This window comes from Triticum dicoccoides, chromosome 3A (assembly GCF_002162155.2).
Source record: "Triticum dicoccoides isolate Atlit2015 ecotype Zavitan chromosome 3A, WEW_v2.0, whole genome shotgun sequence".
Taxonomy (NCBI): domain Eukaryota; kingdom Viridiplantae; phylum Streptophyta; class Magnoliopsida; order Poales; family Poaceae; genus Triticum; species Triticum dicoccoides.
In genome coordinates, this window is record NC_041384.1 from 638,379,163 (window position 1) to 638,404,231 (window position 25,069).

At 42.1% G+C, this 25,069-nt stretch overlaps 1 pseudogene; it reads right to left on the minus strand.

Moving 5' to 3' along the window:
- Positions 1-4,503: 4,503 nt before the first annotated feature.
- LOC119272719 overlaps positions 4,504-25,069 on the minus strand; it is a 35,229-nt pseudogene continuing 14,663 nt past the window's right edge.

A 25,069-nucleotide genomic window follows, 5' to 3' on the forward strand; every position in this document is an offset into this window, starting at 1 on the left:
CCGATGTTATGTTCCTTGATTTTGCATTCCTTATGCGATTGGGTGTTATGGGAACCCCTTGACAGTTCGCTTTGAATAAAACTCCTCCAGCAAGGCCCAACCTTGGTTTTACCATTTGCCTACCTACCACCATATACCTTCCCTTGGGTTCTTCAGACTCAAGGGTCATCTTTATTTTAACCCCCCCCCCCCGAGCCAGTGCTCCTCTGAGTGTTGGTCCGAAACGGGCAGCCTGCAGGGCCACCTCGGGGGCAACTTGAGGGTTGGTTTTACTCGTAGCTTGACCTATCCGGTGTGCCCTGAGAACGAGATACGTGCGACTCCTATCAGGATTTGTCGGCACATCGGGCGGCTTTGCTGGTCTTGTTTTACCATTGTCTAAATGTCTTGTAACTGGGATTCCGAGACTGATCGGGTCTTCCCGCGAGAAGGAATATCCTTTGTTGACCGTGAGAGCTTGTGATGGGCTAAGTTGGGACACCCCTGCAGGGTTTTGAACTTTCGAAAGCTGTGCCCACGGTTATGGGCAGACGGGAATTTTCTAATATCCGGTTGTAGAGAACTTGACACTTAACTTAATTAAAATGAATCAACCGCGTGTGTAGCCGTGATGGTCTCTTTTCGGCGGAGTCCGGGAAGAGAACACGGTCTTGTGTTATGCTTGAACGTAAGTAGCTTCAGTATCACTTCTTGATCACTATTAGCTTCTCGACCGTGCTTTACTTCTCTTCTCGCTCTCATTTGCGTAAGTTAGCCACCATATATGCTTAGTGCTTTGCTGTGGCTCCACCTCACTACCCCTTTCCTATCTTTAAGCTTAAATAGTCTTGATCGGGAGGGTGTGAGATTGATGAGTCCCCGTGACTCACAGATACTTCCAAACAGATGCTGGTGCCGATGATGCTAGTGCAGGGGACGCTACTGAACTCAAGTGGGAGTTCGACGAGGATTTGGGCCGTTACTATGTTTCTTTTCCGGATGATCAGTAGAGGAGCCCAATTGGGACGATCGGGGATCTAGAATTTGGGGTTGTCTTTCTTTATTTTGGTTCCGTAGTCGAACCTTGATTGTATTCTGGATGATGTATGACTATTTATGTATTGTGTGAAGTGATGATTGTAAGCCGACTATTATCCCTTCTTATTCAGTACATGGGATGTGTAAATATTACCCCTCTTGCGACAGACCTACCATGCGGCTATGTCTCTAAGTCGTGCCTCGGCACGTGGGAGATATAGCCGCATTGTGGGTGTTACAAGTGATATGCGATAAGACTATATATGTCTCGAGATTTGGGGATTGTGCAGGACGGTCCAAACAAATTAGTGAACCTGGGTGAAATAAGATAAATACTTTTATATCAAACTTTTATACTTATTCACTTTTATTTTTATCATACAACAATATTAAGGAATTTTTTATTATTTTGTTGGTATAGTTATCCACATAATTTAGTTGGTATAGTTAACCAATGTTATTTCTTACCAGTTGTAATGTATATCACCGATCACTTTGTTTATACTAAATTTAAATTAAGTATTATGACGAAATTTATGTTTGAATTGTTTTTGTGACAATTCCCCAAATTTTATAGTGCACACGTATATAGTTGTATATATGTGCATATGGTCATGTAGATATAGTTTCGTTTCATTAAATATCATATTAGATGTTTCTAAAGAATAAAAGAATAATGTTCAATTAATATTTTCCTAGTGATCTTTGTGTATTATTAGGCATGCATGTTTATAAAAGCTTGTAGAGTATAAATTGTACCATCTGCCAAAATGTTTAATTTAGATTCGGTTATTAGTGTATTATTAGGTGTGCATATTTATAAAAGCTTGAAGAGTATAAATTGTACCATCTGCCAAAGTGTTTTAATTTAGATTCAATTATAAGTTCAACATATGCATGGTACTAAAGCCGGGTGTATGCTCTAGTGTTTTGTATCCCCTTGATGCTTCATCATGAGTTAAAAATACACCCTTTTTCAAGAAAAAAATGCATGGTACTAAAATAACACCGATCATCGATGAATGTAAACATATTGCTAATTCAGTGTTTACATACCATTTTTTATTTGGTATGCTCATCTAGAAGTTCAGTTTAATCTGGTGTATACAAGAGCACATGCTAGTCTGAAATAAAAGGTTATGTATAGATTAAACAAAGAAATATAGTTTACATAGATTTCAATACAACATGTTGGACGTATATCAGAGATAGAGACTAGCAGGCTAACTAAGTCCTATTAGATTGATTGTTAACTTGTGGTGATGTAGATTTGCTTCTGCAAAGTTAGGATTTTATTTTACACACATGCAATAATCTTTTGGAGTCCATAGATAATACTATAGTGGTTAGTATCATGTTTAATATTTGGACCCCTCCCTTCTATGGCGGTAGGGGCGGTCACCCTCTTTGCCCGGCCTATGGATCAGTCCTGGGATTGTGGCGAGAAAAGGGGGAAGTAGGTGGTGAGTACGGCGAAGAAAAGCAGTTCGGTTGGGGATGACATTCATATACCCGCCTTGGGGAGTCAAGGATGGTTCATGGGGAGACGGTGTAGTAGCAAGATTCCCCCCTCCCTCCCCAATTTTCATGTCTATGGTTTACCCTCTTTCTTTTGTTTCTTTTCTTTGTAGTACCTTTTACTACCGCCAATTGCTCATCAAGATGATTTCAATCGTACAAATAGTTTTTGCACACGACAAAACAAGATTGAGCACGGCGTGAATGTGTTGGTAGACATAAATTGATGTTTTTTAGAAGATAAATCCGGATGTGAACTGTGTAGCTTATATGGTTAGATTCCTTTTGTGGAACCAACCCACCTGGGTTCAAGTACTAGACTTGGAACTAGTGCTAGTATTTTTTTGGATTTATTTTAGGCTTTCCAGTGGTGTTCGTTCAGTGGGAAAGTACCCTATGGTGACTTCGTCAATCTCAAAATGTTGTGCCGACTTAGTATTTAGAAAATGCACATAGAAGTACGATGCACGTGTGTGAGTTCATAGGGAGAGTGTATGTGCATATATGTGAGCATCTGCGATTAGACTATGTTCAAAGAAGAAAATAAAACCGAAGAAAAAAATAGAAGATAAAATCAGACCAACAAATATTTTCCTAGCATTTTTTTGTTGAAACAATTTTATAGCATAAATATTTTATTCATGCTATGAAGTAGGGTGAAACAATTTAGTCGGTACTACTTTTTGCAAGGAAATAACTCTGTAAGAGCAATGAGTGATTCAGTAAGGTATAATTCAATTTGTCTTATAACCTAGGTACCGGTTCCTTTTATGTGGTTTAAGGCATGATACAAGTTTGCAAAATCATGATTATTCTTCTGTGTGAAATAATGAAAGGTTACGATAATCCACTCCGGTGCCCGGGCTCAGATGAGCCCGGTGAACAGCACCGTGATTAAAAATAGAAAATATAAAAAATCAATTTTTTGCTGAGAAGATGTTTGAGTGCATGATGTACGTGCAAAATTTCATCCTGTTTGGACATATGTGGAGCTCATGGCAAAAAAGGGAAATTCGCCTCAAACAGTGCATGGACAGTAACCATACACACAGAGCCAATTTTTTCTTTTTGTTGCTGCTTCTCGAATGTCCAAACTCCACCAAATTTTGCACGAACATCACGCACACAAGCATCTTGCTTGGGATTTTTTTTGAATTTTTTGTGATTTTGCCCGGGCTCATCTGAGCCCGGGTGCTGACACGCCGCACTCGAAATGTTGCAAATTTACATGTAACTCGTAAGTTAGAAGAATGCATGGATGCATTCCTCTTGCAGCCAATCTAATAACAACACATAGTTGGATTGCACACTTGCACTTGCATCCTTCGGTCTGTCTCACTGAACCAGGTGAGACAAACTAACGACATAAGAAACATGTCAATTTTTTTCCTTTAATAGGGAAAACAATTAGTACAATCACAAGGATACAATTTCCTTGGATCAAATTTCATTTGCATAATGTGGTAAACTAGTGACTCAACTACATAGTGCTAAATTGGTAACTTTGAATGAATCATAAAAGCCACTCAACAGAGTTGAGCCAGGTTTGCTCCTAGAGCTAGCAACAACTGATTTCTATGATATCATCAATGAGCACCAGTACAATGCTGCTAGCCTACAATCACATGATCAGGCACATCGGATAGCTAGTATCCATCTCTTATTGAAGAAGGGGAAACATGCTGGCAACACATCACAGTTTGGGTCAGTCAACAACATGCACAGAACAAAATCTTGGGGAAACAGATACCAATGAAAGCTGTACAAAATTATGAAAATGATAAATACGCCATCTCAGCAACAATGACGATAACCAACACCTACACCCAACAAATAGTATGACATGACGAGCACATCTCAATCCGAGTATAAAAATAGTACACAACACCAATCAGCAACAATAACCGTCATTTGAGAAGTCCAGGGAAATGCATGATGTACATGGTAAGATCATCATAAGCATTTACTTCATGAGTTCCCATGCCTCTGACAGCGGAAGTAGCTGGGAAGAGCCTCCACCTGCGACAAATTCAAATTCCTAGGAAAATGATTCTGCAACCATTTTTCTTGTAGTTGTAAATTTTTGTTATAGAAGTGGAAAACCTTTTCTCTTGCTCACGGTGTACCTGACCATGATAGTGCGACTAAATGGGGCACACCCACCCTCTTGAAGAACTATGCTGCAAAAATCTATTATTGTTTGTGCATAACTGAAGCAGTGCCGCACCAACATTTTTCCTTCCCTTTCGCTGAATCCAATTCGAAACTTGAACAAGGGATCAAATACCACGTGCCTACCCAATCGCAGTCCTCCCTTCCATTATAGTAGCAAGATTTGCCAGGACAACTAAAACTTCATCAACAATTCTAGGAGTAGGATCCAAAAGTTCAACTAGGTGCTTCACAGCATCTGCTTGTATAATGCGACCTCTGTTCTCATCAAGTATGGATAAATTAAACAATGCAGTAGCTGCATCTTTATTTCCTCGTAGAGTCCCATTCCCCAAAACATCTACGAGATGCTTAACAGTGGCAGATCGTCCAATCCTCACACTACTCTCTTCAATAACCGAGAGTGGACAAAGTAGCGACTGCATTATCTTTAGCTTCAAGGTTCCCTGTTTCCAGAACATGGACCAGAGGATAAATGGCATACACATTCAAGATGGCGATCTTATTATCATCATCGATTGACAAATTGAGGAGGGCTGTAACTGCATTTTCTTGGATTTTGGCATCTGGTGAATGAAGCAGATCAACCAACAAGGTTATAGCCCCACAAGTTGCAATGACAATCCTGTTCCCCGCCGTCGGTGTCAAAACCGGCGGATCTCGGGTAGGGGGTCCCAAACTGTGCGTCTAAGGCGGATGGTAATAGGAGGCAGGGGACACAATGTTTGACCCAGGTTTGGGCCCTCTTGATGGAGGTAAAACCCTATGTCCTGCTTGATTAATATTGATGATATGGGTAGTACAAGAGTAGATCTACCACGAGATCGGAGAGGCTAAACCCTAGAAGCTAGCCTATAGTATGATTGTATGTTGTCCTACGGACTAAAACCCTCCGGTTTATATAGACACCGGAGGGGCTAGGGTTACACAAGGTCGGTTACAAAGGAGGAGATATACATATCCGTATTGCCTAGCTTGCCTTCCATGCCAAGTAGAGTCCCATCTGGACACGAGATGAAGTCTTTAATCTTGTATCTTCATAGTCCAACAGTCCGGCCGAAAGATATAGTCCGGCTGTCCGGAGATCCACTAATCCAGGACTCCCTCAGTAGCCCCCGAACCAGGCTTCAATGACGACGAGTCCGACGCGCGGTATTGTCTTCGGCATTGCAAGGCAGGTTCTTCTCCAATTTCCAAGTGTTTGTAAATAGTATTCGGCCCCATAAATGTTGATCCTCTTGGCTTCTGTGCCCAATAAGGGCAATTTCTCAAACGAATACGAGGCGCCAGGGCATTTTTACATTCACCCCCCTAGTCAGATAAATAAATTGTCTATTAAAGGGATTGGGATTCTTAGATCCGATCCACACCATCCTCCCCTCAGCGAGAATCCATCAGAGTGCGTTTCGGAAAGATCCATTCCAGCATGGCCAACGTCCGCAGCTCCTCCTCCCGCCCCCGTAGCCCTAAGCTTGGTGATTGGGAGAGATGTTCAGTTCCACATAGTCGATTGGTCGAACTGCAGACCAAAGGATTCCTTCCTCTGGCATACATGGTGCCCGTTCGAGCCGGGCTCGCCACCTACAATGGTGGGGAGCAAGCGGAGAACTTTCCTTGTCCCTCCATGGGGGAACAAGTTTGCCTTGTTCCTTACTTACTAAGGGGACTCGAATTTCCAATTCATCCATTCCTCTGTGGGCTCCTGGAGTTCTACGGCCTCCAACTACACAATCTCATGCCTGCCTCCATCCTACACATCGCCGCCTATGTTGCTCTCTACGAGTTGTTCCCGGACTGCGAGGCTCACTTTGAGCTATGGAAAAGGCTATTTTGCCTTGTCCCTCGCACACAGAGGGAATCACTTTATCAAGTGGGTGGAGCCGAAGTATGGCGCATCGCCGATACCGGATATCTGTCCGGTACCCCGAAGAAGCCGTCCGAAGACTGGCCTTCGGAATTTATATGGAGGACGTTCCCCTTCCGGACCCTGTTCGGCGGGGTCTTCCTGAGTTCAACAATGCTCCTCTGAAGAAGCGTCGAAGTTGGCGCCCACGGAGCCCCCAGGTGGAAGACGACAGAGAAGTCCTCTATCTGATGAACCGGATTAAGGCACTGGCTCAGTCAGGTTTGACAATAACCAAAGTTATGTCGATTTGCATAATGCGGGGAGTGCAACCACTTCAATATCATGGGCATCCCTTATGGTGTTTCAACGGGGAGGATGATGCCACTCGCTACGGGCGTAAGGGTCCGGGCGATGCTGCCGCATTAGCCAAAATGTTGTCTGAACTGTTCAAGGGAGAGGAGGAGGAGTTCACCCGCATCAAGCCACGGGACGGATTCTCCATGTACAATCCTCCAAGCTGGGTAAGCTATATCCCCTTACTTCCATCTTCCCGCGTTTTTCGTTGTAAGTATTCGCCTTGCCAATTTATGGCAGGAACTGCGAAAGGCCATAAAGGAGGTCTTCAGCCCTTCTCCACAACCGAAGGACCCTGACCGGGCCCTCGACTTTGGACTCGAAGAAGATCCGGTTATCTCAGTGGAGCTGATAAACCGGCAGTTCTATCAGTTAAGCTGCGACGATGCCATGGTGGCCATTACGGCCGACTATCCCGGACTGCTCCCTGCATCGCACGTAAGAAAAACCGAAAAGTCCCAACTCAAAAAAGTAGGATCCCCTTTTAGACACTTCACCCACCATATTCACATGGCCTTTTTACAGGGAAGGCATTCGGGACGCCCTGTGATACGTCCATTTTGCATCATGCTTTTATATCGATATTTATCGCAGTATGGACTGTTATTTCACTTTATGTCACAATACTTATGGCTATTCTCTCTTATTTTACAAGGTTTACATAAGGAGGGAGAATGCTGGCAGCTGGAATTCTGGGCTGGAAAAGGAGCAAATATTAGAGACCTATTCTGCGCAACTCCAAAAGTAAAAATCCTCGCCAAAGATGAAGGCCAGGGGGCCCACACCCTGCTCACGAGGGTGGGGTGTGCCCCCCCCCTAGGGCGCACCCCTACCTCGTGGGCTCCCTGGTGGCTCTCCGATGCCCATCTTCTCCTATATGAGGTCTTTCGATGAGAAAAAAATAAGAAGGAACTTTTCGGGATGAGACTCCGCCGCCACGAGGCGGAACCTTGGCGGATCCAATCTAGAGCTCCGGCAGAGCTGTTCTGCCGGGGATACTTCCCTCCGGGAGGGGGAAATTATCACCATCGTCATCACCAACGCTCCTCTCATCGGGAGAGGGCAATCTCCATCAACATCTTCACCAGCACCATCTCATCTCCAAACCCTAGTTCATCTCTTGTATCCAATTCTTGTCTCAAAGTCCGAGTTCCACCGCCGGTTTTCCGACGGGAAACCGCCCTGACCGGTAAAACCCGCACAAAAACCCGATCCGGTTTTCCTCGATTTAGCTGGTTTTATTTATTTTTAGTTAGGTTCTTTTTTTAGAGAGCGTTCGCTGGGTAGGTTTAGAAAGCGAACATTCACTTTTTAGCCTTTTTCTTTTTCTGTTAGTTTTAGACAGGGACCTCTTTGTAGTATTTCTTTTACAGATTAGTCCCTCTGCTTCAAACCTCTACAACTTTTTACCCGTTTATCCAAATCCAACGAAACCAACACCCACGTCTTTGTTATGATCCCCTCTATCCAGTAATCCAACTCAAACATGTTTTTGAAAAGTTTAAAATTTGAATTAGATCAGATTTGAATTCAAACTTCGTTTGATCATAACTTGAATTTCGTAGCTCCGATTTAGTTGATTCTTTTTGCAAATCGAAGCTCTTGACCTAAAATTTCTGATAAGGCCAAATTCACTTAATTTTGGTACTGTTAGAAATTGTTTTATGTTGCAAGAGTTATTTGCTTGGTTTTGATGTTTTCCGAATTGTTTTCTTTGTTCTCTCTGATTTTGGAGTGATTGCTTATGTGTGGTTACTATTGCTTGCTTAAGATAGATTGACCGGAGTGTGACGAGTAGAACTATCAAGAGTTTTGAGTGCAAATCATCTTCATCAACATTGCAGGCAAGTTCACATTTTGATCATACCTTTTTTCATACCCAGTTTTATGCATTAGTTTCACCCTCAAACATTGCATGAGTAGGATTGATAACATGTGGGTATTGGGAAGTAGTTGATGAGGTAGGAACCTATTGCCCTGCATTCAAACCTTGGGAGTTACTTTTACGTATTGCTTACATTGCCATGCTATGCTCGTAGACGTGGATTGGGTTTTGAGAGTATTCATGACAGATGTGAGATTGTTAATTAATGGTTTACTTAAGGTGGCAACTTAAACACACATCTGGGTGGATTGAGGCACCTGGTTATTCTAGGATTGCCTGTCTAGGCACCTGGGTAGACTAGGATTGCCTATTTTTTTTGGACCGCCACCCAGGCTCAAAGGGATCATGAGACTATTCATACTAGAAACTTCCGTGTGCAGCCACAAGCTATTATGGGCTCTAGCATAGTTGATTAAGTCGTGTGAACTCTTACAGTGGTAGACTAGCAGATGTAGGGATTGTAGGTGGTACGGTCTACCCATCGTAAGGTGCAAACACTTCTGAAAGACTATGTCCCGGTCATCCGTTTCTCAAACACCATGTAGTGCAAGAAATCCAACGGAGGAGATCGAGTCTTGTGGGGAAAAGTGCGCAAACCTCTGTAGAGTGTATAAACTAATCATGGTTAGCCGTGTCCCCGATTATGGACATCTTGAGTATCTAGTACCTGGATTATCATGTGAATCTCATCATGTTACTTTAAATGAATATTGTTGGGTTTAATGATGTTACTTAATTGGGATTGAGAATGCTGTCAACCATTCTCAATGTTCAACAACCACCATGATAGTTAAATAAAAATTTATTCCTTTGCAGTAGGGAAAAATTGGCTTTTCACAAAAACATATAACCATAGAGCTTTTCCACCAGCCATATATGCATGTAGTGATAGCCATTGTTCATCATTCTCTATGGTGTGAATTTGCCAGTACATTCAATGTACTGACCCTTTGTGGCTGCAACGTCTCATGTTGCAGGATTTCTTACGATGAGTAAGTGATATGTTAGGGTTATGATTTCTACACTCAACTTTGCCGTTGGTGTTGATGGGAATCCACAACCTTGTTACTTCCGCTATTTTGGATTGAGGTAATAGTATTTACGTTACTTTTTACATGTGATTTACCTCTGTTATAAATCCTCGATTACTGTGTGTGTCAGCATACCGATCCAGGGATGACACTTAAGCACAGAGACTTGACCGTCTGAGGTCGGGTCGCTACATCACATAGACTCTTTCTGAGGGAGAACTAAATATCCTGCTGATTTTCTTGTTCTTACTTCTCCACAAGATAGCTTGTGTCCCATTATATTTGGTAGACCCTTCTTAAATACTGGCAATGCTACCATAGACTGCACAAAGAATGTTGTTACTGTTGGCTTGGATGATATGGTTCATGAGTTTAATTTCTCTAAATTTAGTAAACAACATCATGAGGAAGAATTACCTAGTAAGGATGAAATTATTGGTCTTGCTTCTATTGTCGTACCTCCTAGTGACCCTTTAGAACACTATTTGCTAGACCATGAAAATGATATGTTCATGAATGAAAGAAGGGAAATAGATGAAGTATTCTTTAAACAGGAACCTATTCTGCATCACAACTTGCCTGTTGAAATATTAGGGGATCCTTCTCCACCCAAGAGTGATCCCGTGTTTGAGCTTAAACCTTTGCCTGATAATCTTAAATATGCTTATCTTGATGAAAAGAAGATATATCCTGTTATTATTAGTGCTAACCTTTCAGAGCATGAAGAAGAAAGATTATTGAAAACTCTGAAGAAGCACCATGCTGCTATTGGATATACTCTTGATGATCTTAAGGGCATTAGTCCCACTCTATGTCAACATAAAATAAATTTGGAAGCAGATGCCAAACCAGTTCGTGATCCTCAACGATGTCTGAATCCTAAAATGAAAGAAGTGGTAAGAAAAGAAATACTAAAGCTTCTGGAGGCAGGTATAATCTATCCCGTTGCTGATAGTGAGTGGGTAAGTCCTGTCCATTGTGTCCCTAAGAAGGGAGGTATTACTGTTGTTCCTAATGATAAAGATAAATTGATTCCACAAAGAATTATCACAGGTTATAGGAGATTTCCACAAATTAAATAAAGCTACTAAGAAAGATCATTACCCCTTACCTTTTATTGATCAAATGCTAGAAAGATTATGCAAACATACACACTATTGCTTTCTAGATGGTTATTCTGGTTTCTCTCAAATACCTGTGTCGGCTAGAGATCAATCAAAGACTACTTTTACATGCCCTTTTGGTACTTTTTCTTATAGACGTATGCCTTTTGGTTTATGTAATGCACCTGCTACCTTTGAAAGATGCATGATGGCTATATTCTCTGACTTTTGTGAAAAGATTTGTGAGGTTTTCATGGACGACTTCTCCGTCTATGGTTCCTCTTTTGATGATTGCTTGAGCAATCTTTATCGAGTTTTGCAGAGATGTGAAGAAACTAATCTTGTCTTGAATTGGGAAAAGTGCCACTTTATGGTTAATGAAGGTATTGTCTTGGGGCACAAAGTTTCTGAAAGAGGTATTGAAGTTGATAAAGCCAAGGTTGATGCTATTGAAAAGATGCCATGTCCCAAGGACATCAAAGGTATAAGAAGTTTCCTTGGTCACGTCGGATTTTACAGGAGGTTCATTAAGGACTTCTCAAAAATTTCTCGGCCTCTGACTAATTTATTGCAAAAAGATATACCATTTGTCTTTGATGATGATTGTGTAGAAGCATTTGAAACACTTAAGAAAGCATTAGTCACTGCACCTATTGTTCAGCCACCTGATTGGAATTTACCCTTTGAAATTATGTGTGATGCTAGTGATTATGTTGTAGGTGCTGTTCTAGGGCAAAGAGTTGATAAGAAATTAAATGTTATTCATTATGCTAGTAAGACTCTAGACAATGCTCAAAGAAATTATGCTACTACTGAAAAGGAGATTTTAGCGGTTGTATTTGCTTGTGATAAGTTCAGATCTTATATTGTTGATTCTAAAGTAACTATTCAAACTGATCATGCTGCTATTAAATATCTTATGGAAAAGAAAGATGCTAAACCTAGACTTATTAGATGGGTTCTCTTGCTACAAGAATTTGATTTGCATATTGTTGATAGAAAGGGAGCTGAGAACCTCGTTGCAGACAACTTGTCTAGGTTAGAAAATATTCTTGATGACCCACTACCTATTAATGATAGCTTTCCTGATGAACAATTAAATGTTATAAGTACTTCTCGTAGTACTCCATGGTATGCTAATTATATTGTTGCCAAGTTTATACCACCTAGCTTCACATACCAACAAAAGAAAAAATTCTTCTATGATTTGAGACATTACTTTTGGGATGACCCACATCTTTATAAAGAAGGAGTAGATGGTGTTATTAGACGTTGTGTACCTGAGCATGAACAGGAACAGATCCTACGCAAGTGTCATTCTGAGTCTTATGGAGGACACCACGCTGGAGATAGAACTGCACATAAGGTATTGCAATCTGGTTTTAATTAGCCTACTCTCTTCAAGGATGCCCGTAAGTTTGTCTTGTCTTGTGATGAATGTCAAAGAATTGGTAATATTAGTAGAGGTCAAGAAATTCCTATGAATTATTCACTTGTTATTGAACCGTTTGATGTTTGGGGCTTTGATTATATGGGACCTTTTCCTGCCTCTAATGGATACACACATATTTTAGTTGCTGTTGATTATGTTACTTAGTGGGTAGAAGCTATTCCAACTAGTAGTGCTGATCATAACACTTCTACTAAAATGCTTAAAGAAGTTATTTTCCCGAGGTTTGGAGTCCCTAGATATTTAATGACTGATGGTGGTTCACACTTTATTCATGGTGCTTTCCATAAAATGCTTGCTAAATATGATGTTAATCATAGAATTGCATCTCCTTATCACCCACAGTCTAGTGGTCAAGTAGAGTTGAGCAATAGAGAGCTCAAATTAATTTTGCAAAAGACTGTTAATAGGTCTAGAGAGAATTGGTCTAAGAAACTTGATGATGCATTATGGGCTTCTACAACTGCATACAAAAATCCTATGGGTACGTCTCCGTATAAAATGGTTTATGGAAAAGCATTTCACTTACCTCTCGAATTAGAACATAAGGCATATTGGGCTATTAAAGAGCTTAACTACGATTTTAAACTTGCCGGTGAGAAGAGGTTATTTGATATTAGCTCACTTGATTAATGGAGAACCCAAGATTATGAAAATGCCAAGTTGTTTAAAGAAAAAGTTAAAAGATGGCATGACAAAAGGATACAAAAGCGTGAGTTTAATGTGGGTGATTATGTATTGCTATACAACTCTTGTTTAAGATTTTTTGCAGAAAAACTTCTCTCTAAATGGGAAGGCCCCTATGTTATCGAAGAGGTCTATCGTTCTGGTGCCATAAAAATCAACAACTTCGAGGGCACAAATCCGAAGGTGGTAAATGGTCAAAGAATTAAACATTATATCGCAGGTAATCCCATAAATGTTGAAACCAATATTATTGAAACCGTAACCCCGGAGGAATACATAAGAAACACTTTCCGGAACGTTTCAGACTCCGAAAAGAAATAGGTATGTGGTACGGTAAGTAAATCGACTCCAAAACAATTTTTAAGGCAATATTTCTCCGTTTTGGAATATTTAGAAAAATAGAAAAATAAGTAGCAGTCCGGGAAGGACACGAGGGCCCCACGAGGGTGGTGGGCGCGCCCTACCCCCCTGGGCGCGCCCCCTACCTCGTGAGCACCTCGTGTGCCTTCCGGACTCCGTTTTCTTGCACATTACGTATTTTGGTCGGTAAAAATTCATTATATAACCTCCCGAAAGTTTTGACTCCCGTATCACGCAAATATCCTCTGTTTTCATTTTGAGTTGTCCTGTTGCAGATTAAATCAACATGTCTTCCCAGGATTCGGAAGGAGAAAGCTATGTGGATGATTACTTAGCAAATCCAAAGGTCTATGGAGATGTGGAACACGATGGATGGACCACGGAGGAAGAAGAGGACTATGAACCCAAGGGGAAGGAGGAGACGAGCTCAGATGAAGATGAAGCACCATTACCTGAACCTGGGGACATGCACGTGGAGTTCAAAAAGTCAAGTCTCCCTGACAGGATAAAGAAACCCAAGTTCGAGTTTATCCCTTTTCGTCTCTTGCAGGAAAATAAGCAGGACTTATGCAAAAAGATATTAACCCTGGAGTGGGAGATTGATGATCTGAGGGATCAAAATGCCGTCCTCAAGCGCAAATTAAGGGAGAAGCCTAAGCCATCAACTAAGCCAACATCACCACCACCTTCTTCACCGACAAAGGAGATATAATCACATGGGTATGGGCACTCCCCTTGGCAACTGCCAAGCTTGGGGGAGGTGCCCCGGTATCGTATCACAATCACAACTCCTATCTTTACCGTTTTTCTTAGTTCGATCCTATTAGTAGTATCTTGATCTAGTAGAATAAAGTTTATGGCATGATCTAGTTTTGAGTTTTGCTTTATGATATCTCTATGTAATCGAGTCCGTGAGTTATATATAATAAAGATTAGTGTTGAGTCAAGGGCTTGATTATTTTGCCATGATCTTGGGTGAATAAAAGAAAAGAGAAAAGAATAAAAAGAAACAAAAAGTTCATATTGATCTTATTGAGAGTAATGACTTCACATAGAAAGAGTATGATGATTAAAAGTTGTTGGGAGTTGGCAGACATAGCTTTGGTCATTGTTGTAATTAATAGGAAGTAATAAGGAAAGAGAGGTTTTCACATATAGACATATTATCATTGACATCTTTTATGATTGGGAGCACTCATTAAAATATGACATGCCAAAGAGTTGATGTTGGACAAGCAAGACAACGTAATGAGTTATGTCTTTCTTATATCTGAGATAAAGTATGTTGTCATGGATCCTCTAACTTGTTGAGCTTGCCTTTCCCCCTCATGCTAGCCAAATTCTCAGCACTAAGTAGAAATACTACTTGTGCTTCCAAATACCCTTAAACCAGTTTTGCCATGAGAGTCCACCATATCTACCTATGGATTGAGTAAGATCCTTCAAGTAAGTTGTCATCGGTGCAAAGCAATAAAAATTGCTCTAAATGTGTATGATTGATTGGTGTGGGAGAAATAAGTTTTATACGATCTTGTGATGTGGAAGTAAGAAAAGCGACGGACTGCATAATAAAGGTTCATATCACAAGGGGCAATATAAAGTGACGTTCTTTCGCATTGAGATTTTATGCATCCAACCATAAAAGCGCATGGCAACCTCTGCTTCCCTCTCCGAAGGGCCTATCCTTTATTATTATCTTCTACCTTATGCAAGAGTCATGGTGATCTTCACCTTTTCTTTTTCATTTTATCTTTTGGCAAGCTCAGCATGTTGGAAAGAACATGATATATATATATATATATATCTAATTGGATGTAGGGGAGCATGAACCATTATTGTTGACATTACCCTTGAGGTAAAAGGTTGTGGGGCAAAACTATAAGCCCCTATCTTTCTCTGTGTCCGATTAAAACTCCATAACCACAAGTATCGCGTGAGTGTTAGCAATTATGGAGGACTAAATGATAGTTGAGTATGTGGACTTGCTTTTTTAGCTCTCACATGTAACATCCCAAAATTCTAAATTTTGGAATGTTATAATAAATAGATAGATTTGATTAATTGTTTGATTGATTGTCTGAAAGTGAGTGAATTCGAAACTTTTTGAAAGTTAAATGAGAGGGAATAAAAGGACTTTCCCAAACTTTCATATTTGCTTTCTGATCTTCGTGAATTCAAATTCTTTTCAAATACAAAACCCTAGAGAGAAGATGACATGACTTCTTCCATTTAAATAAATGAAAAGGGTGTTTGAAAAATATTTGAATTCCATTGGGAAATATTTCCAATTCAGAAACTTCAAGCAACTCAATGATTTTCACGAGAGACGATAAAATGACTTCTTAAAATTATATGAAATATGATTTAGGAGTTTCAAAGAATTAAATTCAAAGTTCTTTTGAATTTATTTTCAATTTGGAGTTAATTGAGTTTTATTCAAATAATTTATCTCCAAAAATAAAATATATGGAAAATAGGGTAACATGATTCCCTACAACAGAAAATTGGAGAAAAATTAATTTGAAATCATTTTGGTTTTTTTAAATGATTTTGTTGGATTTTATTAGACCAGTAGCACTCTTTGAATTATATGATTTTGTGTGTATTCTATTTAATGCTAGAAAAATGTCCATGTTGTTGGAAATCTTTTTCTGAAAATTTTGATATATTACATGCCTATATAATGTTTTTTAGTTATTTTGTTTTTATTATTTTAGTTCTCTGAAAAAAAGGTTTATTAAAAAAAAAGAGCTTCCCTCCGCCAACTGGGCCGGCCCAGCTCCTGCCAGGCCACGGCCCAGCCCAGCTCCTCATGCCTCCGTCACCGACCGGGAGTCCTCCCGAGTCCGCCGCCGCGCCATGGCCGCCGTGGTCGCCCCGGCCTCCTCCTTGCCCCTCGCCCACGCCATTGCCTTGCCCTCCCCCTATAAATCCCGCCGCCGCTACCTCTCCCCTCCTCCTCTCGCATCGCGCCGCCGCACCACGCCGACCACCGCCGCCATCGCGGACGCCACCGCCGCTGCTTAGCCCGCGCCGCCACCGCCAATCCGCTGCCGCGCCGCGCCCCTCCGCTGCCTCGCCGCGCGCCGCCTCGCCTCGCATCGCCTCGCTCCTCACCGGCGCCCGCCGCCGCGGGAAGCCGCCGGAGATCTGCCGCCGGTTTTCCGACGGGAAACCGCCCCGACCGGTAAAACCCGCACAAAAACCCGATCCGGTTTTCCTTGGTTTAGCCGGTTTTATTTTTTTTAGTTAGGTTCTTTTTCTTAGAGAGCGTTCGCTGGGTAGGTTTAGAAAGCGAACGTTCACTTTTTAGCCTTTTTCTTTTTCTGTTAGTTTTAGACAGGGACCTCTTTGTAGTATTTCTTTTACAGATTAGTCCCTCTGCTTCGAACCTCTACAACTTTTTACCCGTTTGTCCACATCCAACGAAACCAATGCCCACGTCTTCGTCATGATCCCCTCTATCCAGTAATCCAACTCAAACATGTTTTTGAAAAGTTTAAAATTTGAATTAGATCAGATTTGAATTCAAACTTCGTTTGATCATAACTTGAGTTTCGTAGCTCCGATTTAGTTGATTCTTTTTGCAAATCGAAGCTCTTGACCTAAACTTTCTGATAAGGCCAAATTCACTTAATTTTGGTACTGTTAGAAATTGTTTTATGTTGCAAGAGTTATTTGCTTGGTTTTGACGTTTTCCGAATTGTTTTCTTTGTTCTCTCTGATTTTTGAGTGATTGCTTATGTGTGGTTACTATTGCTTGCTTACGATAGATTGACCGGAGTGTGACGAGTAGAACTATCAAGAATTTTGAGTGTGAATCATCTTCATCAACATTGCAGGCAAGTTCACACTTTGATCATACCTTTTTTCATACCCAGTTTTATGCATTAGTTTCACCCTCAAACATTGCATGAGTAGGATTGATAACATGTGGGTATTGGGAAGTAGTTGATGAGGTAGGAACCTATTACCCTGCATTCAAACCTTGGGAGTTACTTTTACGTATTGCTTACATTGCCATGCTATGCTCGTAGACGTGGATTGGGTTTTGAGAGTATTCATGACAGATGTGAGATTGTTAATTAATGGTTTACTTAAGGTGGCAACTTAAACACACATTTGGGTGGATTGAGGCACCTGGTTATTCTAGGATTGCCTGTCTAGGCACCTGGGTAGACCAGGATTGCCTGTTTTCTTTTGGGCCGCCACCCAGGCTCAAAGGGATCATGAGACTATTCATACTAGAAACTTCCGTGTGCAGCCACAAGCTATTATGGGCTCTAGCATAGTTGATTAAGTCGTGTGAACTCTTACAGTGGTAGACTAGCAGATGTAGGGGTTGTAGGTGGTACGGTCTACCCATCGTAAGGTGCAAACGCTTCTGAAAGACTATGTCTCAGTCATCCGTTTCTCAAACACCATGTAGTGCGAGAAATCCAACAGAGGAGATCGAGTCTTGTGGGGAAAAGTGCGCAAACCTCTGTAGAGTGTATAAACTAATCATGGTTAGCCGTGTCCCCGGTTATGGACATCTTGAGTATCTAGTACCTAGATTATCATGTGAATCTCATCATGTTACTTTAAATGAATATTGTTGGGTTTAATGATGTTACTTAATTGGGATTGAGAATGCTGTCAACCATTCTCAATGTTCAACAACCACCATGATAGTTAAATAAAAATTTATTCCTTTGCAGTAGGGAAAAATTGGCTTTTCGCAAAAACATATAACCATAGAGATTTTCCACCAGCCATATATGCATGTAGTGATGGCCATTGTTCATCATTCTCTATGGTGTGAATTTGTCAGTACATTCAATGTACTGACCTTTGTGGCTGCAACGTCTCATGTTGCAGGATTTCTTACGACGAGTAAGTGATACGTTAGGGTTATGATTTCTACACTCAACTTTGCCGTTGGTGTTGATGGGAATCCACAACCTTGTTACTTCAGCTATTTTGGATTGAGGTAATAGTATTTACGTTACTTTTTACATGTGATTTACCTGTGTTATAAATCCTCGAGTATTGTGTGTGTCAGCATACCGATCCAGGGATGACACTTAAGCACAGAGACTTGACCGTCTGAGGTCGGGTCGCTACAAGATGGTATCAGAGCACATGTTGACTATAGGACGCGACCCTAGAAATTGGCAAGCCCATAGGAAAGATTTTCTCTACAACTTCATTTTCAAAAGATCTTTACTTCTCTTCTCTTCTGAGCTTATTCAAAAATTCCCTTTAGTGAGACCATACCCCTTTCCCCTTTTGACCACACAAAGATTCGACTGATGAGACCACTCCAAGAAGTACAAGATATTGGACAACTAAGACCGCTTCGGAATGAAGAGGATTTTACTGTGCATCTGAATAATGGAAACTACAACTTTTGAAGACTCTGAAGACTAGGAGAATTTGAAGGCTCTGAAGAATCCCTAGATTTGTATGACCTAGGAAGGCTACCCTTATGGAACTTGACAGATTATGGAAGTTGTCAATGCCCGAGATCAGGGTGTATCGGAGAAAGACCGGAGCATGGAGAGTTAAAAACTTAAAGTTTTGTCAAAGAAAACCCTAAGGCAGGAGATATCAACTATGGAATGATAGCTCATGGGAATGACAAGAGCAGAAACACGGTTATCCGTGATGTCATCGCCCGCTGATACTATTGTCACCGTGCTGAGCTAAGGATGCATTTCTTCAGAATGGATTTGATGGAAGAAGGCTGATGGAGCACCTATTAGTAAGATGAAGTTTTAACCTTAGCCGGTGTATCACCAGGATCTGGAGTAGTACATCAAGAAGTTTAAGGTGGAGCTCCATGAAGCCGTATTAGACAAGGAAGCATTTCATGAAGAACTCAGGAACCAAAAGCTGAAAGTAGCCAAGTTGGAGGAGCTACAACCTCGAGATACTGGAGATTTGTTAGGAACTGAAGGACAGTATGACTATGGTTCATGTGAAGGATGTTGAAACTAGAAGTTTGGAACGCAACTCCAGAATATTAAAGGACGTCACGAGAGACTTCGCGTCAACAGAGTTGATCTGGCAAAAGAACTTGAGAAAGACAAGCATGATCGGAAGAAGCCATTGGAGGCATGAACAAGGCTTGAAGAGTTTGGAGAGTTGATGATTTATTGACCTTTAGAAGACCAAACCCCTGTTATATACCTACGTTAGATGCAACGTTTGTGAGCTGTCATTTGTTTGATATTTTTCCCGACGACCACAAATAAAATCTGTCTTTTCAAAACTTTTGTTTGTATTGTGTGTATCCCTCTCCCTCTCTCTTATCTTACCCCAAACCCGCATGGACCCAATAGAGGATGAATGGAGATGAGCTTGTATTTTCTGGACCAATGAGTTAATTGGAGACGGGCCGATGGATTCAGAACATGGAGGATCACATGAAGAATAACCTTATAGTTGGAAATGATATAACCCAGCATGCTCTTCAGTGCTTTGAAAGAGGTGCTGCTACTTGGTGGAGGATGTACCAAACCATGAATGGATGGCAAGGAGTAACCACTTGGAGAGAATTTAAGTTGACTTTGCCAAAGTCTCGGTTTGTGTCCCAGAAGTTGAAGCCTTATGGAAAGGATATGAAGAAACCTTGTGCATGCAAGATTTGTGGAGAAATAGGACACACCCATAAAGAACACAAGGATGAATGACCTAATTGTGAAGGAAGTCACCCAGTTGAAGAATGCCCAATTAGGCAGATTACTTGTTTCTTGTGTGAAGGGACTACCCACTATCCTGCTCAGTGTCACATTTACCCCATGGTACAACGAACCATCCAACAGAAGAAAGAAGTAATGAAAGGAGCCCTCATGGAAATTTTAGAAGAAGTTGTGATGAAGGAAGAGATGGAGGACACACCTAAAAAGACCCGAGTAAACCCTGCACTAAGTCTTGCTATTCATGTGGAGAAGAAGGACACATCTCCCAAAATTGTTTGAATGGGGATCTAGTATAATTCCCGACAGAGGAAGTAGAATATGACCCACAAGAAATAGAAGCCATGATTGGCATGGAAAGGTCCAGGAAGAGAAGCAGATTGGATTCCAGGAAGGACCTGAGTCATATCACCTGTTACAGGTGCAAGGAGTCAGGGCACTACCTCAACAATTGCCCAAAAAGGAAACCTCGATACTTGTCAGAAGTAATATGTTTTAGTTGTAATGGAGCGGGGCACTTTGCCAGAGAATGCCCCAAGGAGAAGGAAACTTGTGCTAGATAGTTGAGTTTGCAACAAAAGAAATGGAGTAGTAGAAGTGAGAATATTTTCTTTTATATTGAGGTGTTGAGTTGAGACATGTAATGGAAAAGCGAGAGATTGTAATAACTTGAGAATAAATAGAGTTAGCATCGTTGGTACTGATATGGATCTTATGAGTTGTTACTCTATGAAGAAGAATTTTGGCCATTCTGAGGATATGAGAAATATGGTCTATGGAAGATTTGTGCATTTTAAGGGTGGTAGTACCCTGTAAGAACCGTTGACCCCTGGAAAAGATAAGGATACTCCACTGAGTGGATTTTGGACAGAATGAATACGAGTTTTGTCTCGATATGTGTGATACCCCAAGAGTGTTTGGGATGAAGTTGGAGACCGTCAGTTGTTTGGACCAAATGTGATCAAGGAGTCAGAAGAGAATGTTAAGTTTATTCGATATAGACAGAAGGTAGCTCAGTCCAGGCAGAAGAGTTATGTAGACTCAAAAAATGCAAGGAGGTAGTCTATGAAATGGGAGACGGAGCATGTCTTCGTATGTCCCCTCTGTGAGGATTTAAACGATTTGGAGTTAAGGGACAGTTAGCCCCAAGATTTGTATGACCATACCGAGTTTTGGAGCGTATGGGAGAAGTGGCCAACAAGTTGGAGTCACCCGAAGGACTGTCAGGAGTTCAAGATGTGTTTCACGTTTCCCAGTTGAAGAAGTGCCATGCAGAGATGGCCAATATTCCCCTGTAATGACGCTTGACACTGGAAAGAATAATGATGTTCCACGAAGTGGAATATGGACTTCATAAGTATAAGTTTTTATCTCGGTATGAGGGATATCCCACGAGGATGAAGAGATGAATTACTATTGGATATAAAGGAGGTATGATGTTGGTATTATGGAATGATTATAACTCCATGATGAGTTTGAGTAATCACGTCTTAGTCTTGTACAAATAGAAGGAAGGGAGACAATACAATTGGATGTATTTTAATTATGCTAGGAAGCTGGAAGTTGGATGTTGGAATAACGATCAGCTGCCCCGAGGGTGAGTTCAAGGATTACAAGTAATAAGATGGGCCATAACCCACATGCCCAAGACCTGCCAAGAAGCAAGCACATTCTTGCTGAAGGAAGAACCCTAGAGGAAGATACGATGTTTATCGGCAGATAATTTTATAGGAGTAACGCAAAACCTGAGAGTTGTGAAGGAACGATAGATGTTTGTTTGGCTTGCAGAATCCATGGAATTATCCGAACTTAGTTCATCGACAAGAGAAGTTCTGCAATGCTTGTGAGGATGACTGAGTGTTAGTATGCGAGATTCGCTAAACTGTATACATGGTAATGATTTGGGTGTGGGGCGGATTGATCACCATACCGACTTACTCTTATTGTTCGCCTTGCTATATGGGATGGTAAATCTGAGTGACTTACCTATAGTAGAGAGACGACGATCAAAATCCTGTTTAAACCTTAGAATGGTATAGCAATTTTTCCCTTGTATAAGGCAGCTTTTGCCAATCGTAGGTTATACGGTGAGGATCAACCCAGACCCATTTCCTGCAGGAGAAACCATAAATGGTTGACCACCATGAGATATCGATAGTTGTTTAGTACTGGCGCCAGACCCGTCAGGTAAGAAGACCCAGTCTCGGAATAACCCTACCAAGATGAAAGGACAGAAGAATTGAGGAAAAGATTATGCCACTATCGGAAGAGCCCGGAGAAGGAATTATCCTTGCGATCTGAGAAGACCGACACTGTCAAGAATAAGGATGGAGTATATGAGTTTTGATGGAACCGTAACCATGCTTCCAAGGGTGGTAGCATCCCAGACCCCCTGTGATGATTGATGGATTTTGAGAAGACCCCGACCCTAACCTATTTCTTTCTAGCCTCTCCGAATCTCGAGGACGAGATTCATTTTAAGGGTGGTAGGTTTGTAACATCCGAAACTCTAAATTTTGGAATGTTATATAAATAGATAGATTTGATTGATTGTTTGATTGATTGTCTGAAAGTGAGTGAAATCGAAACTTTTTGAAAGTTAAATGAGAGGGAATAAAAGGACTTTCCCAAACTTTCATATTTGCTTTCTGATCTTTGTGAATTCAAATTCTTTTCAAATACAAAACCCTAGAGAGAAGATGACATGACTTCTTCCATTTAAATAAATGAAAAGGGTGTTTGAAAAATATTTGAATTCCATTGGGAAATATTTCCAATTCAGAAGCTTCAAGCAACTCAATGATTTTCACGAGAGAAGATAAAACGACTTCTTCAAATTATATGAAATATGAGTTGGGAGTTTCAAAGAATTAAATTCAAAGTTCTTTTGAATTTATTTTCAATTTGGAGTTAATTGAGTTTTATTCAAATAATTTGTCTCCAAAAATAAAATATATGGAAAATAGGGTAACATGATTCCCTACAACAGAAAATTGGAGAAAAATTAATTTGAAATCATTTTGGTTTTTTTAAATGATTTTGTTGGATTTTATTAGACCAGTAGCACTCTTTGAATTATCTGATTTTGTGTGTATTTTATTTAATGCTAGAAAAATGTCCATGTTGTTGGAAATCTTTTTCTGAAAATTTTGATATATTACATGCCTATATAATATTTTTTAGTTATTTTGTTTTTATTATTTTAGTTCTCTGGAAAAAAGGGTTTATTAAAAAAAGAGCTTCCGTCCGCCGACTGGGCCGGCCCAGCTCCTGCTAGGCCGCGGCGCAGCCCAGCTCCTCATCACCTCTGTCCCCGACCGGGAGTCCTCCCGAGTCCGCCGCCGCGCCATGGCCGTCACGGTCGCCCCGGCCTCCTCCTTGCCCCTCGCCCACGCCATTGCCTCGCCCTCCGCCTATAAATCCCGCCGCCGCCTCTCCTCTCCTCCTCTCACATCGCGCCGCCGCACCACGCCGACCACCGCCGCCATCGCGGATGCCGCTGCCGCTGCTTAGCCCGCGCCGCCTCCGCCGATCCGCTGCCGCGCCGCACGCCGGAGCCGCCCGCGCCGCGCCCCTCCGCTGCCTCGCCGCGCGCCGCCTCGCCTCGCGTCGCCTCGCTCCTCGCCGGCGCCCGCCGCCGCGGGAAGCCGCCGGAGATCCGCCGCCGGTTTTCCGAGGGGAAACCACCCCGACCGGTAAAACCCGCACAAAAACCCGATCCGGTTTTCCTCGGTTTAGCTGGTTTTATTTATTTTTAGTTAGGTTCTTTTTTTAGAGAGCGTTCGCTGGGTAGGTTTATGTCACACCCTAGCTAGTCATGCATTAGAGTGTTGCATCATGTTTATTCTTTCACCAGAAACCTGAAATGGGGATGACAGAACCCCCAGTCCCCTCTGAAACCAACTAGGGTTTACTAAAAAACTTTTTCAATGAACCTAAAATGCCCTTCTAAAATGCCCATCATTTTTGTCTTGGTTCAGAACCTCTGCCAAAAGTGATGCACATTTTCCTAGGCCATCTTAGGGTTTTTGAATTAAATCATAAATATTTGAATTTGGGCATTTAAAATTATATAAAATATTTAAATGCTCAAATATCTCCAAACTAAAATGTTTCATGTTGGAAATAATCCAACTATGGACCAGGAGTAGTTTGGTGATTTTAGGAGTTGCCTAAGTATTTTATTTAATTCAACAAAGTTGCAGAAGTATTAAAAAAACAGAAAACAGAAAGAAATGGAAAAACTTACCTGGCGCCCAGCACCCGGCCCACCTGCCGGCCCAGCCCAGCGCCGCTCCAGGGAGCTGCTTGCCGGCCAGGCAGGCAGGCAGGTGACCGACGGCGACCGCAGCGCGCGCCACGCACCTGCTCGCCGCCTCGCCGATCCCCTCGTCCGGTGACATCGTGGACCGGCCTCCCTCGCTCCCCCAAACCCCCCAGACACCCCCCGCTCCTCTCCAGCTCCTCCCCCTCGCGCTCCCCCGCCATGGCCGACGCCACCATCGCCGTGCCTTCGTCGTAGCCGTGCTCCCCGCCACCCGTGCGTCCTCTCATCGTGTCCAGGAGCTCCGCCGCTGTCCACTTCATCGAGCAGCCGAGCCCCGAGCGCTCGCAACGCCCGAGTCCACCGCAACGACCTCGCCCGAACCGCCGTCGCCGGAGATCCCCTTCAACGCCGTCGTCGCTCCGGTTCATCTCCGGCCACACCAAGGGCTTCGTCGCACTCACTGTGAGCTTAGCCATCTTCCCCTCCCTTCCGTTCTTGCTTCCGAGCCGTGTAGCAACCTCCCGGAGCTCAACCGCACCCACCGCCGTGGAGCTCGTCGCCGACGTGCTCCCGGTCATCCTCCGGCCACTCCACGGTGTCCATCATGCTCACCGTGTCACTTAGCACCTAGCTAGCCACTCCCCGAGCCTCACCGACCCCTCTAGCGTCAAGTTCGTCTTCGGCCGAACCCCGGTG